This window comes from Pristiophorus japonicus, unplaced genomic scaffold (assembly GCF_044704955.1).
Source record: "Pristiophorus japonicus isolate sPriJap1 unplaced genomic scaffold, sPriJap1.hap1 HAP1_SCAFFOLD_991, whole genome shotgun sequence".
Classification (NCBI taxonomy): Eukaryota; Metazoa; Chordata; class Chondrichthyes; family Pristiophoridae; genus Pristiophorus; species Pristiophorus japonicus.
The window spans coordinates 1-13,377 of NW_027254921.1; the positions used below are offsets into that span (position 1 = coordinate 1).

General features: G+C 48.4%; 17 non-coding genes across 17 annotated transcripts; all 17 read right to left on the bottom strand.

Moving 5' to 3' along the window:
- Nucleotides 1-556: 556 nt before the first annotated feature.
- LOC139259224 (U2 spliceosomal RNA) lies at nt 557-747 on the bottom strand. Its single transcript, XR_011592409.1, has one exon. It is a non-coding gene; the product is annotated as a U2 spliceosomal RNA (small nuclear RNA).
- A 594-nt stretch (nt 748-1,341) lies between these two features.
- Nucleotides 1,342-1,532, bottom strand: LOC139259339 (U2 spliceosomal RNA). The gene has a single exon (XR_011592519.1). It is a non-coding gene; the product is annotated as a U2 spliceosomal RNA (small nuclear RNA).
- Nucleotides 1,533-2,126: 594 nt separating this feature from the next.
- Nucleotides 2,127-2,317, bottom strand: LOC139259358 (U2 spliceosomal RNA). The gene has a single exon (XR_011592530.1). It is a non-coding gene; the product is annotated as a U2 spliceosomal RNA (small nuclear RNA).
- Nucleotides 2,318-2,899: 582 nt separating this feature from the next.
- LOC139259370 (U2 spliceosomal RNA) lies at nt 2,900-3,090 on the bottom strand. Its single transcript, XR_011592541.1, has one exon. It is a non-coding gene; the product is annotated as a U2 spliceosomal RNA (small nuclear RNA).
- A 609-nt stretch (nt 3,091-3,699) lies between these two features.
- Nucleotides 3,700-3,890, bottom strand: LOC139259382 (U2 spliceosomal RNA). The gene has a single exon (XR_011592553.1). It is a non-coding gene; the product is annotated as a U2 spliceosomal RNA (small nuclear RNA).
- Nucleotides 3,891-4,484: 594 nt separating this feature from the next.
- Nucleotides 4,485-4,675, bottom strand: LOC139259231 (U2 spliceosomal RNA). The gene has a single exon (XR_011592415.1). It is a non-coding gene; the product is annotated as a U2 spliceosomal RNA (small nuclear RNA).
- A 588-nt stretch (nt 4,676-5,263) lies between these two features.
- Nucleotides 5,264-5,454, bottom strand: LOC139259242 (U2 spliceosomal RNA). Its single transcript, XR_011592426.1, has one exon. It is a non-coding gene; the product is annotated as a U2 spliceosomal RNA (small nuclear RNA).
- A 579-nt stretch (nt 5,455-6,033) lies between these two features.
- On the bottom strand, nt 6,034-6,224 carry LOC139259254 (U2 spliceosomal RNA). Its single transcript, XR_011592437.1, has one exon. It is a non-coding gene; the product is annotated as a U2 spliceosomal RNA (small nuclear RNA).
- A 600-nt stretch (nt 6,225-6,824) lies between these two features.
- On the bottom strand, nt 6,825-7,015 carry LOC139259265 (U2 spliceosomal RNA). Its single transcript, XR_011592448.1, has one exon. It is a non-coding gene; the product is annotated as a U2 spliceosomal RNA (small nuclear RNA).
- A 588-nt stretch (nt 7,016-7,603) lies between these two features.
- On the bottom strand, nt 7,604-7,794 carry LOC139259276 (U2 spliceosomal RNA). The gene has a single exon (XR_011592459.1). It is a non-coding gene; the product is annotated as a U2 spliceosomal RNA (small nuclear RNA).
- A 579-nt stretch (nt 7,795-8,373) lies between these two features.
- Nucleotides 8,374-8,564, bottom strand: LOC139259288 (U2 spliceosomal RNA). The gene has a single exon (XR_011592470.1). It is a non-coding gene; the product is annotated as a U2 spliceosomal RNA (small nuclear RNA).
- Nucleotides 8,565-9,191: 627 nt separating this feature from the next.
- Nucleotides 9,192-9,382, bottom strand: LOC139259299 (U2 spliceosomal RNA). Its single transcript, XR_011592481.1, has one exon. It is a non-coding gene; the product is annotated as a U2 spliceosomal RNA (small nuclear RNA).
- Nucleotides 9,383-10,009: 627 nt separating this feature from the next.
- On the bottom strand, nt 10,010-10,200 carry LOC139259310 (U2 spliceosomal RNA). Its single transcript, XR_011592492.1, has one exon. It is a non-coding gene; the product is annotated as a U2 spliceosomal RNA (small nuclear RNA).
- A 588-nt stretch (nt 10,201-10,788) lies between these two features.
- LOC139259321 (U2 spliceosomal RNA) lies at nt 10,789-10,979 on the bottom strand. The gene has a single exon (XR_011592503.1). It is a non-coding gene; the product is annotated as a U2 spliceosomal RNA (small nuclear RNA).
- Nucleotides 10,980-11,549: 570 nt separating this feature from the next.
- LOC139259333 (U2 spliceosomal RNA) lies at nt 11,550-11,740 on the bottom strand. The gene has a single exon (XR_011592514.1). It is a non-coding gene; the product is annotated as a U2 spliceosomal RNA (small nuclear RNA).
- A 606-nt stretch (nt 11,741-12,346) lies between these two features.
- LOC139259346 (U2 spliceosomal RNA) lies at nt 12,347-12,537 on the bottom strand. Its single transcript, XR_011592520.1, has one exon. It is a non-coding gene; the product is annotated as a U2 spliceosomal RNA (small nuclear RNA).
- A 600-nt stretch (nt 12,538-13,137) lies between these two features.
- LOC139259349 (U2 spliceosomal RNA) lies at nt 13,138-13,328 on the bottom strand. Its single transcript, XR_011592521.1, has one exon. It is a non-coding gene; the product is annotated as a U2 spliceosomal RNA (small nuclear RNA).
- Nucleotides 13,329-13,377: the final 49 nt, after the last annotated feature.

A 13,377-nucleotide genomic window follows, 5' to 3' on the forward strand; every position in this document is an offset into this window, starting at 1 on the left:
TCCCCCGTAGGTCTGGCCGTGGCTGACCGAGTGTAGTTGCAAAGGGCCAACGGAAGGCTTCGAGCGAGAAAGCAGTTGAAGCCAGGACTGCACCTTCGCAGAAATCCAACAGGCGGCATCGTCGACGTCGAGGGCCCAGCCGCAGAGCGGGAAACGTAGCAAAGCCCCACCCTGAAAAATAGCACGTGCCAATGCAGAAATCATCATCATCATCATCAAAAACAACAACAACAACAACAACAACAACAACAACAACAACAACAACAACAACAACAACAACAACAACAACAACAACAACAACAACAACAACAACAACAACAACAACAACAACAACAACAACAACAACAACAACAACAACAACAACAACAACAACAACAACAACAACGACGTCGACGTCGACGTCGACGTCGAGGGCCCAGCCGCAGAGCGGGAAACCTAGCAAAGCCCCGCCCTGGAAAAATAGCACGTGCCAACGCCGGAATCGTCATCATACAACAACTACAAATACAACATCATCATCTATTTTTGTCTTTTAAGACTTCCCGCCCCAAAGAGGGGAAGCTGCACCGTTCCTGGAAACACTGCAATACCAGGTCGATGCGTGGAGTGGACGGAGCAAGCCCCTGTTCCATCTCCCTGTTCCAAAAATCAATTTAATATTTGGTCCCCAGATAGGGGACGTATCAGATATTAAACTGATAAGAACAGATACTACACTTGATCTTAGCCAAAAGGCCGAGAAGCGATAGCCTGTAAAACTGCGGCAAATGAACAATTCCTCTTCGGCGCCCGTCTCCCCCGTAGGTCTGGCCGTGGCTGACCGAGTGTAGTTGCAAAGGGCCAACGGAAGGCTTCGAGCGAGAAAGCAGTTGAAGCCAGGACTGCACCTTCGCAGAAATCCAACAGGCGGCATCGTCGACGTCGAGGGCCCAGCCGCAGAGCGGGAAACGTAGCAAAGCCCCACCCTGAAAAATAGCACGTGCCAATGCAGAAATCATCATCATCATCATCAAAAACAACAACAACAACAACAACAACAACAACAACAACAACAACAACAACAACAACAACAACAACAACAACAACAACAACAACAACAACAACAACAACAACAACAACAACAACAACAACAACAACAACAACAACAACAACAACAACAACAACAACAACGACGTCGACGTCGACGTCGACGTCGAGGGCCCAGCCGCAGAGCGGGAAACCTAGCAAAGCCCCGCCCTGGAAAAATAGCACGTGCCAACGCCGGAATCGTCATCATACAACAACTACAAATACAACATCATCATCTATTTTTGTCTTTTAAGACTTCCCGCCCCAAAGAGGGGAAGCTGCACCGTTCCTGGAAACACTGCAATACCAGGTCGATGCGTGGAGTGGACGGAGCAAGCCCCTGTTCCATCTCCCTGTTCCAAAAATCAATTTAATATTTGGTCCCCAGATAGGGGACGTATCAGATATTAAACTGATAAGAACAGATACTACACTTGATCTTAGCCAAAAGGCCGAGAAGCGATAGCCTGTAAAACTGCGGCAAATGAACAATTCCTCTTCGGCGCCCGTCTCCCCCGTAGGTCTGGCCGTGGCTGACCGAGTGTAGTTGCAAAGGGCCAACGGAAGGCTTCGAGCGAGAAAGCAGTTGAAGCCAGGACTGCACCTTCGCAGAAATCCAACAGGCGGCATCGTCGACGTCGAGGGCCCAGCCGCAGAGCGGGAAACGTAGCAAAGCCCCACCCTGAAAAATAGCACGTGCCAATGCAGAAATCATCATCATCATCATCATCATCAAAAACAACAACAACAACAACAACAACAACAACAACAACAACAACAACAACAACAACAACAACAACAACAACAACAACAACAACAACAACAACAACAACAACAACAACAACAACAACAACAACAACAACAACAACAACAACAACAACAACAACGACGTCGACGTCGACGTCGACGTCGAGGGCCCAGCCGCAGAGCGGGAAACCTAGCAAAGCCCCGCCCTGGAAAAATAGCACGTGCCAACGCCGGAATCGTCATCATACAACAACTACAAATACAACATCATCATCTATTTTTGTCTTTTAAGACTTCCCGCCCCAAAGAGGGGAAGCTGCACCGTTCCTGGAAACACTGCAATACCAGGTCGATGCGTGGAGTGGACGGAGCAAGCCCCTGTTCCATCTCCCTGTTCCAAAAATCAATTTAATATTTGGTCCCCAGATAGGGGACGTATCAGATATTAAACTGATAAGAACAGATACTACACTTGATCTTAGCCAAAAGGCCGAGAAGCGATAGCCTGTAAAACTGCGGCAAATGAACAATTCCTCTTCGGCGCCCGTCTCCCCCGTAGGTCTGGCCGTGGCTGACCGAGTGTAGTTGCAAAGGGCCAACGGAAGGCTTCGAGCGAGAAAGCAGTTGAAGCCAGGACTGCACCTTCGCAGAAATCCAACAGGCGGCATCGTCGACGTCGAGGGCCCAGCCGCAGAGCGGGAAACGTAGCAAAGCCCCACCCTGAAAAATAGCACGTGCCAATGCAGAAATCATCATCATCATCATCATCATCAAAAACAACAACAACAACAACAACAACAACAACAACAACAACAACAACAACAACAACAACAACAACAACAACAACAACAACAACAACAACAACAACAACAACAACAACAACAACAACAACAACAACAACAACAACGACAACGACGTCGACGTCGACGTCGACGTCGAGGGCCCAGCCGCAGAGCGGGAAACCTAGCAAAGCCCCGCCCTGGAAAAATAGCACGTGCCAACGCCGGAATCGTCATCATACAACAACTACAAATACAACATCATCATCTATTTTTGTCTTTTAAGACTTCCCGCCCCAAAGAGGGGAAGCTGCACCGTTCCTGGAAACACTGCAATACCAGGTCGATGCGTGGAGTGGACGGAGCAAGCCCCTGTTCCATCTCCCTGTTCCAAAAATCAATTTAATATTTGGTCCCCAGATAGGGGACGTATCAGATATTAAACTGATAAGAACAGATACTACACTTGATCTTAGCCAAAAGGCCGAGAAGCGATAGCCTGTAAAACTGCGGCAAATGAACAATTCCTCTTCGGCGCCCGTCTCCCCCGTAGGTCTGGCCGTGGCTGACCGAGTGTAGTTGCAAAGGGCCAACGGAAGGCTTCGAGCGAGAAAGCAGTTGAAGCCAGGACTGCACCTTCGCAGAAATCCAACAGGCGGCATCGTCGACGTCGAGGGCCCAGCCGCAGAGCGGGAAACGTAGCAAAGCCCCACCCTGAAAAATAGCACGTGCCAATGCAGAAATCATCATCATCATCATCATCATCAAAAACAACAACAACAACAACAACAACAACAACAACAACAACAACAACAACAACAACAACAACAACAACAACAACAACAACAACAACAACAACAACAACAACAACAACAACAACAACAACAACAACAACAACAACAACAACAACAACAACAACAACAACAACAACAACGACGTCGACGTCGACGTCGACGTCGAGGGCCCAGCCGCAGAGCGGGAAACCTAGCAAAGCCCCGCCCTGGAAAAATAGCACGTGCCAACGCCGGAATCGTCATCATACAACAACTACAAATACAACATCATCATCTATTTTTGTCTTTTAAGACTTCCCGCCCCAAAGAGGGGAAGCTGCACCGTTCCTGGAAACACTGCAATACCAGGTCGATGCGTGGAGTGGACGGAGCAAGCCCCTGTTCCATCTCCCTGTTCCAAAAATCAATTTAATATTTGGTCCCCAGATAGGGGACGTATCAGATATTAAACTGATAAGAACAGATACTACACTTGATCTTAGCCAAAAGGCCGAGAAGCGATAGCCTGTAAAACTGCGGCAAATGAACAATTCCTCTTCGGCGCCCGTCTCCCCCGTAGGTCTGGCCGTGGCTGACCGAGTGTAGTTGCAAAGGGCCAACGGAAGGCTTCGAGCGAGAAAGCAGTTGAAGCCAGGACTGCACCTTCGCAGAAATCCAACAGGCGGCATCGTCGACGTCGAGGGCCCAGCCGCAGAGCGGGAAACGTAGCAAAGCCCCACCCTGAAAAATAGCACGTGCCAATGCAGAAATCATCATCATCATCATCATCATCAAAAACAACAACAACAACAACAACAACAACAACAACAACAACAACAACAACAACAACAACAACAACAACAACAACAACAACAACAACAACAACAACAACAACAACAACAACAACAACAACAACAACAACAACAACAACAACAACAACAACAACGACGTCGACGTCGACGTCGACGTCGAGGGCCCAGCCGCAGAGCGGGAAACCTAGCAAAGCCCCGCCCTGGAAAAATAGCACGTGCCAACGCCGGAATCGTCATCATACAACAACTACAAATACAACATCATCATCTATTTTTGTCTTTTAAGACTTCCCGCCCCAAAGAGGGGAAGCTGCACCGTTCCTGGAAACACTGCAATACCAGGTCGATGCGTGGAGTGGACGGAGCAAGCCCCTGTTCCATCTCCCTGTTCCAAAAATCAATTTAATATTTGGTCCCCAGATAGGGGACGTATCAGATATTAAACTGATAAGAACAGATACTACACTTGATCTTAGCCAAAAGGCCGAGAAGCGATAGCCTGTAAAACTGCGGCAAATGAACAATTCCTCTTCGGCGCCCGTCTCCCCCGTAGGTCTGGCCGTGGCTGACCGAGTGTAGTTGCAAAGGGCCAACGGAAGGCTTCGAGCGAGAAAGCAGTTGAAGCCAGGACTGCACCTTCGCAGAAATCCAACAGGCGGCATCGTCGACGTCGAGGGCCCAGCCGCAGAGCGGGAAACGTAGCAAAGCCCCACCCTGAAAAATAGCACGTGCCAATGCAGAAATCATCATCATCATCATCATCATCAAAAACAACAACAACAACAACAACAACAACAACAACAACAACAACAACAACAACAACAACAACAACAACAACAACAACAACAACAACAACAACAACAACAACAACAACAACAACAACAACAACAACAACAACAACAACAACAACAACGACGTCGACGTCGACGTCGACGTCGAGGGCCCAGCCGCAGAGCGGGAAACCTAGCAAAGCCCCGCCCTGGAAAAATAGCACGTGCCAACGCCGGAATCGTCATCATACAACAACTACAAATACAACATCATCATCTATTTTTGTCTTTTAAGACTTCCCGCCCCAAAGAGGGGAAGCTGCACCGTTCCTGGAAACACTGCAATACCAGGTCGATGCGTGGAGTGGACGGAGCAAGCCCCTGTTCCATCTCCCTGTTCCAAAAATCAATTTAATATTTGGTCCCCAGATAGGGGACGTATCAGATATTAAACTGATAAGAACAGATACTACACTTGATCTTAGCCAAAAGGCCGAGAAGCGATAGCCTGTAAAACTGCGGCAAATGAACAATTCCTCTTCGGCGCCCGTCTCCCCCGTAGGTCTGGCCGTGGCTGACCGAGTGTAGTTGCAAAGGGCCAACGGAAGGCTTCGAGCGAGAAAGCAGTTGAAGCCAGGACTGCACCTTCGCAGAAATCCAACAGGCGGCATCGTCGACGTCGAGGGCCCAGCCGCAGAGCGGGAAACGTAGCAAAGCCCCACCCTGAAAAATAGCACGTGCCAATGCAGAAATCATCATCATCATCATCATCATCAAAAACAACAACAACAACAACAACAACAACAACAACAACAACAACAACAACAACAACAACAACAACAACAACAACAACAACAACAACAACAACAACAACAACAACAACAACAACAACAACAACAACAACAACAACAACGACGTCGACGTCGACGTCGACGTCGAGGGCCCAGCCGCAGAGCGGGAAACCTAGCAAAGCCCCGCCCTGGAAAAATAGCACGTGCCAACGCCGGAATCGTCATCATACAACAACTACAAATACAACATCATCATCTATTTTTGTCTTTTAAGACTTCCCGCCCCAAAGAGGGGAAGCTGCACCGTTCCTGGAAACACTGCAATACCAGGTCGATGCGTGGAGTGGACGGAGCAAGCCCCTGTTCCATCTCCCTGTTCCAAAAATCAATTTAATATTTGGTCCCCAGATAGGGGACGTATCAGATATTAAACTGATAAGAACAGATACTACACTTGATCTTAGCCAAAAGGCCGAGAAGCGATAGCCTGTAAAACTGCGGCAAATGAACAATTCCTCTTCGGCGCCCGTCTCCCCCGTAGGTCTGGCCGTGGCTGACCGAGTGTAGTTGCAAAGGGCCAACGGAAGGCTTCGAGCGAGAAAGCAGTTGAAGCCAGGACTGCACCTTCGCAGAAATCCAACAGGCGGCATCGTCGACGTCGAGGGCCCAGCCGCAGAGCGGGAAACGTAGCAAAGCCCCACCCTGAAAAATAGCACGTGCCAATGCAGAAATCATCATCATCATCATCATCATCAAAAACAACAACAACAACAACAACAACAACAACAACAACAACAACAACAACAACAACAACAACAACAACAACAACAACAACAACAACAACAACAACAACAACAACAACAACAACAACAACAACAACAACAACAACAACAACAACAACAACAACAACAACGACGTCGACGTCGACGTCGACGTCGAGGGCCCAGCCGCAGAGCGGGAAACCTAGCAAAGCCCCGCCCTGGAAAAATAGCACGTGCCAACGCCGGAATCGTCATCATACAACAACTACAAATACAACATCATCATCTATTTTTGTCTTTTAAGACTTCCCGCCCCAAAGAGGGGAAGCTGCACCGTTCCTGGAAACACTGCAATACCAGGTCGATGCGTGGAGTGGACGGAGCAAGCCCCTGTTCCATCTCCCTGTTCCAAAAATCAATTTAATATTTGGTCCCCAGATAGGGGACGTATCAGATATTAAACTGATAAGAACAGATACTACACTTGATCTTAGCCAAAAGGCCGAGAAGCGATAGCCTGTAAAACTGCGGCAAATGAACAATTCCTCTTCGGCGCCCGTCTCCCCCGTAGGTCTGGCCGTGGCTGACCGAGTGTAGTTGCAAAGGGCCAACGGAAGGCTTCGAGCGAGAAAGCAGTTGAAGCCAGGACTGCACCTTCGCAGAAATCCAACAGGCGGCATCGTCGACGTCGAGGGCCCAGCCGCAGAGCGGGAAACGTAGCAAAGCCCCACCCTGAAAAATAGCACGTGCCAATGCAGAAATCATCATCATCATCATCAAAAACAACAACAACAACAACAACAACAACAACAACAACAACAACAACAACAACAACAACAACAACAACAACAACAACAACAACAACAACAACAACAACAACAACAACAACAACAACAACAACAACAACAACAACAACAACAACAACAACAACAACAACGACGTCGACGTCGACGTCGAGGGCCCAGCCGCAGAGCGGGAAACCTAGCAAAGCCCCGCCCTGGAAAAATAGCACGTGCCAACGCCGGAATCGTCATCATACAACAACTACAAATACAACATCATCATCTATTTTTGTCTTTTAAGACTTCCCGCCCCAAAGAGGGGAAGCTGCACCGTTCCTGGAAACACTGCAATACCAGGTCGATGCGTGGAGTGGACGGAGCAAGCCCCTGTTCCATCTCCCTGTTCCAAAAATCAATTTAATATTTGGTCCCCAGATAGGGGACGTATCAGATATTAAACTGATAAGAACAGATACTACACTTGATCTTAGCCAAAAGGCCGAGAAGCGATAGCCTGTAAAACTGCGGCAAATGAACAATTCCTCTTCGGCGCCCGTCTCCCCCGTAGGTCTGGCCGTGGCTGACCGAGTGTAGTTGCAAAGGGCCAACGGAAGGCTTCGAGCGAGAAAGCAGTTGAAGCCAGGACTGCACCTTCGCAGAAATCCAACAGGCGGCATCGTCGACGTCGAGGGCCCAGCCGCAGAGCGGGAAACGTAGCAAAGCCCCACCCTGAAAAATAGCACGTGCCAATGCAGAAATCATCATCATCATCATCATCATCAAAAACAACAACAACAACAACAACAACAACAACAACAACAACAACAACAACAACAACAACAACAACAACAACAACAACAACAACAACAACAACAACAACAACAACAACAACAACAACAACAACAACAACAACAACAACGACGTCGACGTCGACGTCGACGTCGAGGGCCCAGCCGCAGAGCGGGAAACCTAGCAAAGCCCCGCCCTGGAAAAATAGCACGTGCCAACGCCGGAATCGTCATCATACAACAACTACAAATACAACATCATCATCTATTTTTGTCTTTTAAGACTTCCCGCCCCAAAGAGGGGAAGCTGCACCGTTCCTGGAAACACTGCAATACCAGGTCGATGCGTGGAGTGGACGGAGCAAGCCCCTGTTCCATCTCCCTGTTCCAAAAATCAATTTAATATTTGGTCCCCAGATAGGGGACGTATCAGATATTAAACTGATAAGAACAGATACTACACTTGATCTTAGCCAAAAGGCCGAGAAGCGATAGCCTGTAAAACTGCGGCAAATGAACAATTCCTCTTCGGCGCCCGTCTCCCCCGTAGGTCTGGCCGTGGCTGACCGAGTGTAGTTGCAAAGGGCCAACGGAAGGCTTCGAGCGAGAAAGCAGTTGAAGCCAGGACTGCACCTTCGCAGAAATCCAACAGGCGGCATCGTCGACGTCGAGGGCCCAGCCGCAGAGCGGGAAACGTAGCAAAGCCCCACCCTGAAAAATAGCACGTGCCAATGCAGAAATCATCATCATCATCATCAAAAACAACAACAACAACAACAACAACAACAACAACAACAACAACAACAACAACAACAACAACAACAACAACAACAACAACAACAACAACAACAACAACAACAACAACAACAACAACAACAACAACAACAACAACAACAACAACAACAACAACAACAACAACAACAACAACAACAACAACAACAACAACAACGACGTCGACGTCGACGTCGACGTCGAGGGCCCAGCCGCAGAGCGGGAAACCTAGCAAAGCCCCGCCCTGGAAAAATAGCACGTGCCAACGCCGGAATCGTCATCATACAACAACTACAAATACAACATCATCATCTATTTTTGTCTTTTAAGACTTCCCGCCCCAAAGAGGGGAAGCTGCACCGTTCCTGGAAACACTGCAATACCAGGTCGATGCGTGGAGTGGACGGAGCAAGCCCCTGTTCCATCTCCCTGTTCCAAAAATCAATTTAATATTTGGTCCCCAGATAGGGGACGTATCAGATATTAAACTGATAAGAACAGATACTACACTTGATCTTAGCCAAAAGGCCGAGAAGCGATAGCCTGTAAAACTGCGGCAAATGAACAATTCCTCTTCGGCGCCCGTCTCCCCCGTAGGTCTGGCCGTGGCTGACCGAGTGTAGTTGCAAAGGGCCAACGGAAGGCTTCGAGCGAGAAAGCAGTTGAAGCCAGGACTGCACCTTCGCAGAAATCCAACAGGCGGCATCGTCGACGTCGAGGGCCCAGCCGCAGAGCGGGAAACGTAGCAAAGCCCCACCCTGAAAAATAGCACGTGCCAATGCAGAAATCATCATCATCATCATCATCAAAAACAACAACAACAACAACAACAACAACAACAACAACAACAACAACAACAACAACAACAACAACAACAACAACAACAACAACAACAACAACAACAACAACAACAACAACAACAACAACAACAACAACAACAACAACAACAACAACAACAACAACAACAACAACAACAACAACAACAACAACAACGACGACGTCGACGTCGACGTCGACGTCGAGGGCCCAGCCGCAGAGCGGGAAACCTAGCAAAGCCCCGCCCTGGAAAAATAGCACGTGCCAACGCCGGAATCGTCATCATACAACAACTACAAATACAACATCATCATCTATTTTTGTCTTTTAAGACTTCCCGCCCCAAAGAGGGGAAGCTGCACCGTTCCTGGAAACACTGCAATACCAGGTCGATGCGTGGAGTGGACGGAGCAAGCCCCTGTTCCATCTCCCTGTTCCAAAAATCAATTTAATATTTGGTCCCCAGATAGGGGACGTATCAGATATTAAACTGATAAGAACAGATACTACACTTGATCTTAGCCAAAAGGCCGAGAAGCGATAGCCTGTAAAACTGCGGCAAATGAACAATTCCTCTTCGGCGCCCGTCTCCCCCGTAGGTCTGGCCGTGGCTGACCGAGTGTAGTTGCAAAGGGCCAACGGAAGGCTTCGAGCGAGAAAGCAGTTGAAGCCAGGACTGCACCTTCGCAGAAATCCAACAGGCGGCATCGTCGACGTCGAGGGCCCAGCCGCAGAGCGGGAAACGTAGCAAAGCCCCACCCTGAAAAATAGCACGTGCCAATGCAGAAATCATCATCATCATCATCATCAAAAACAACAACAACAACAACAACAACAACAACAACAACAACAACAACAACAACAACAACAACAACAACAACAACAACAACAACAACAACAACAACAACAACAACAACAACAACAACAACAACAACAACAACAACAACAACAACAACGACGACGTCGACGTCGACGTCGACGTCGAGGGCCCAGCCGCAGAGCGGGAAACCTAGCAAAGCCCCGCCCTGGAAAAATAGCACGTGCCAACGCCGGAATCGTCATCATACAACAACTACAAATACAACATCATCATCTATTTTTGTCTTTTAAGACTTCCCGCCCCAAAGAGGGGAAGCTGCACCGTTCCTGGAAACACTGCAATACCAGGTCGATGCGTGGAGTGGACGGAGCAAGCCCCTGTTCCATCTCCCTGTTCCAAAAATCAATTTAATATTTGGTCCCCAGATAGGGGACGTATCAGATATTAAACTGATAAGAACAGATACTACACTTGATCTTAGCCAAAAGGCCGAGAAGCGATAGCCTGTAAAACTGCGGCAAATGAACAATTCCTCTTCGGCGCCCGTCTCCCCCGTAGGTCTGGCCGTGGCTGACCGAGTGTAGTTGCAAAGGGCCAACGGAAGGCTTCGAGCGAGAAAGCAGTTGAAGCCAGGACTGCGAAATCCAACAGGCGGCATCGTCGACGTCGAGGGCCCAGCCGCAGAGCGGGAAACGTAGCAAAGCCCCACCCTGAAAAATAGCACGTGCCAATGCAGAAATCATCATCATCATCATCATCAAAAACAACAACAACAACAACAACAACAACAACAACAACAACAACAACAACAACAACAACAACAACAACAACAACAACAACAACAACAACAACAACAACAACAACAACAACAACAACAACAACAACAACAACAACAACAACGACGTCGACGTCGACGTCGACGTCGAGGGCCCAGCCGCAGAGCGGGAAACCTAGCAAAGCCCCGCCCTGGAAAAATAGCACGTGCCAACGCCGGAATCGTCATCATACAACAACTACAAATACAACATCATCATCTATTTTTGTCTTTTAAGACTTCCCGCCCCAAAGAGGGGAAGCTGCACCGTTCCTGGAAACACTGCAATACCAGGTCGATGCGTGGAGTGGACGGAGCAAGCCCCTGTTCCATCTCCCTGTTCCAAAAATCAATTTAATATTTGGTCCCCAGATAGGGGACGTATCAGATATTAAACTGATAAGAACAGATACTACACTTGATCTTAGCCAAAAGGCCGAGAAGCGATAGCCTGTAAAACTGCGGCAAATGAACAATTCCTCTTCGGCGCCCGTCTCCCCCGTAGGTCTGGCCGTGGCTGACCGAGTGTAGTTGCAAAGGGCCAACGGAAGGCTTCGAGCGAGAAAGCAGTTGAAGCCAGGACTGCACCTTCGCAGAAATCCAACAGGCGGCATCGTCGACGTCGAGGGCCCAGCCGCAGAGCGGGAAACGTAGCAAAGCCCCACCCTGAAAAATAGCACGTGCCAATGCAGAAATCATCATCATCATCATCATCATCAAAAACAACAACAACAACAACAACAACAACAACAACAACAACAACAACAACAACAACAACAACAACAACAACAACAACAACAACAACAACAACAACAACAACAACAACAACAACAACAACAACAACAACAACAACAACAACAACAACAACAACAACAACAACAACGACGTCGACGTCGACGTCGACGTCGAGGGCCCAGCCGCAGAGCGGGAAACCTAGCAAAGCCCCGCCCTGGAAAAATAGCACGTGCCAACGCCGGAATCGTCATCATACAACAACTACAAATACAACATCATCATCTATTTTTGTCTTTTAAGACTTCCCGCCCCAAAGAGGGGAAGCTGCACCGTTCCTGGAAACACTGCAATACCAGGTCGATGCGTGGAGTGGACGGAGCAAGCCCCTGTTCCATCTCCCTGTTCCAAAAATCAATTTAATATTTGGTCCCCAGATAGGGGACGTATCAGATATTAAACTGATAAGAACAGATACTACACTTGATCTTAGCCAAAAGGCCGAGAAGCGATAGCCTGTAAAACTGCGGCAAATGAACAATTCCTCTTCGGCGCCCGTCTCCCCCGTAGGTCTGGCCGTGGCTGACCGAGTGTAGTTGCAAAGGGCCAACGGAAGGCTTCGAGCGAGAAAGCAGTTGAAGCCAGGACTGCACCTTCGCAGAAATCCAACAGGCGGCATCGTCGACGTCGAGGGCCCAGCCGCAGAGCGGGAAACGTAGCAAAGCCCCACCCTGAAAAATAGCACGTGCCAATGCAGAAATCATCATCATCATCATCAAAAACAACAACAACAACAACAACAACAACAACAACAACAACAACAACAACAACAACAACAACAACAACAACAACAACAACAACAACAACAACAACAACAACAACAACAACAACAACAACAACAACAACAACAACAACAACAACAACAACAACAACAACAACAACAACAACGACGTCGACGTCGACGTCGAGGGCCCAGCCGCAGAGCGGGAAACCTAGCAAAGCCCCGCCCTGGAAAAATAGCACGTGCCAACGCCGGAATCGTCATCATACAACAACTACAAATACAACATCATCATCTATTTTTGTCTTTTAAGACTTCCCGCCCCAAAGAGGGGAAGCTGCACCGTTCCTGGAAACACTGCAATACCAGGTCGATGCGTGGAGTGGACGGAGCAAGCCCCTGTTCCATCTCCCTGTTCCAAAAATCAATTTAATATTTGGTCCCCAGATAGGGGACGTATCAGATATTAAACTGATAAGAACAGATACTACACTTGATCTTAGCCAAAAGGCCGAGAAGCGATAGCCTGTAAAACTGCGGCAAATGAACAATTCCTCTTCGGCGCCCGTCTC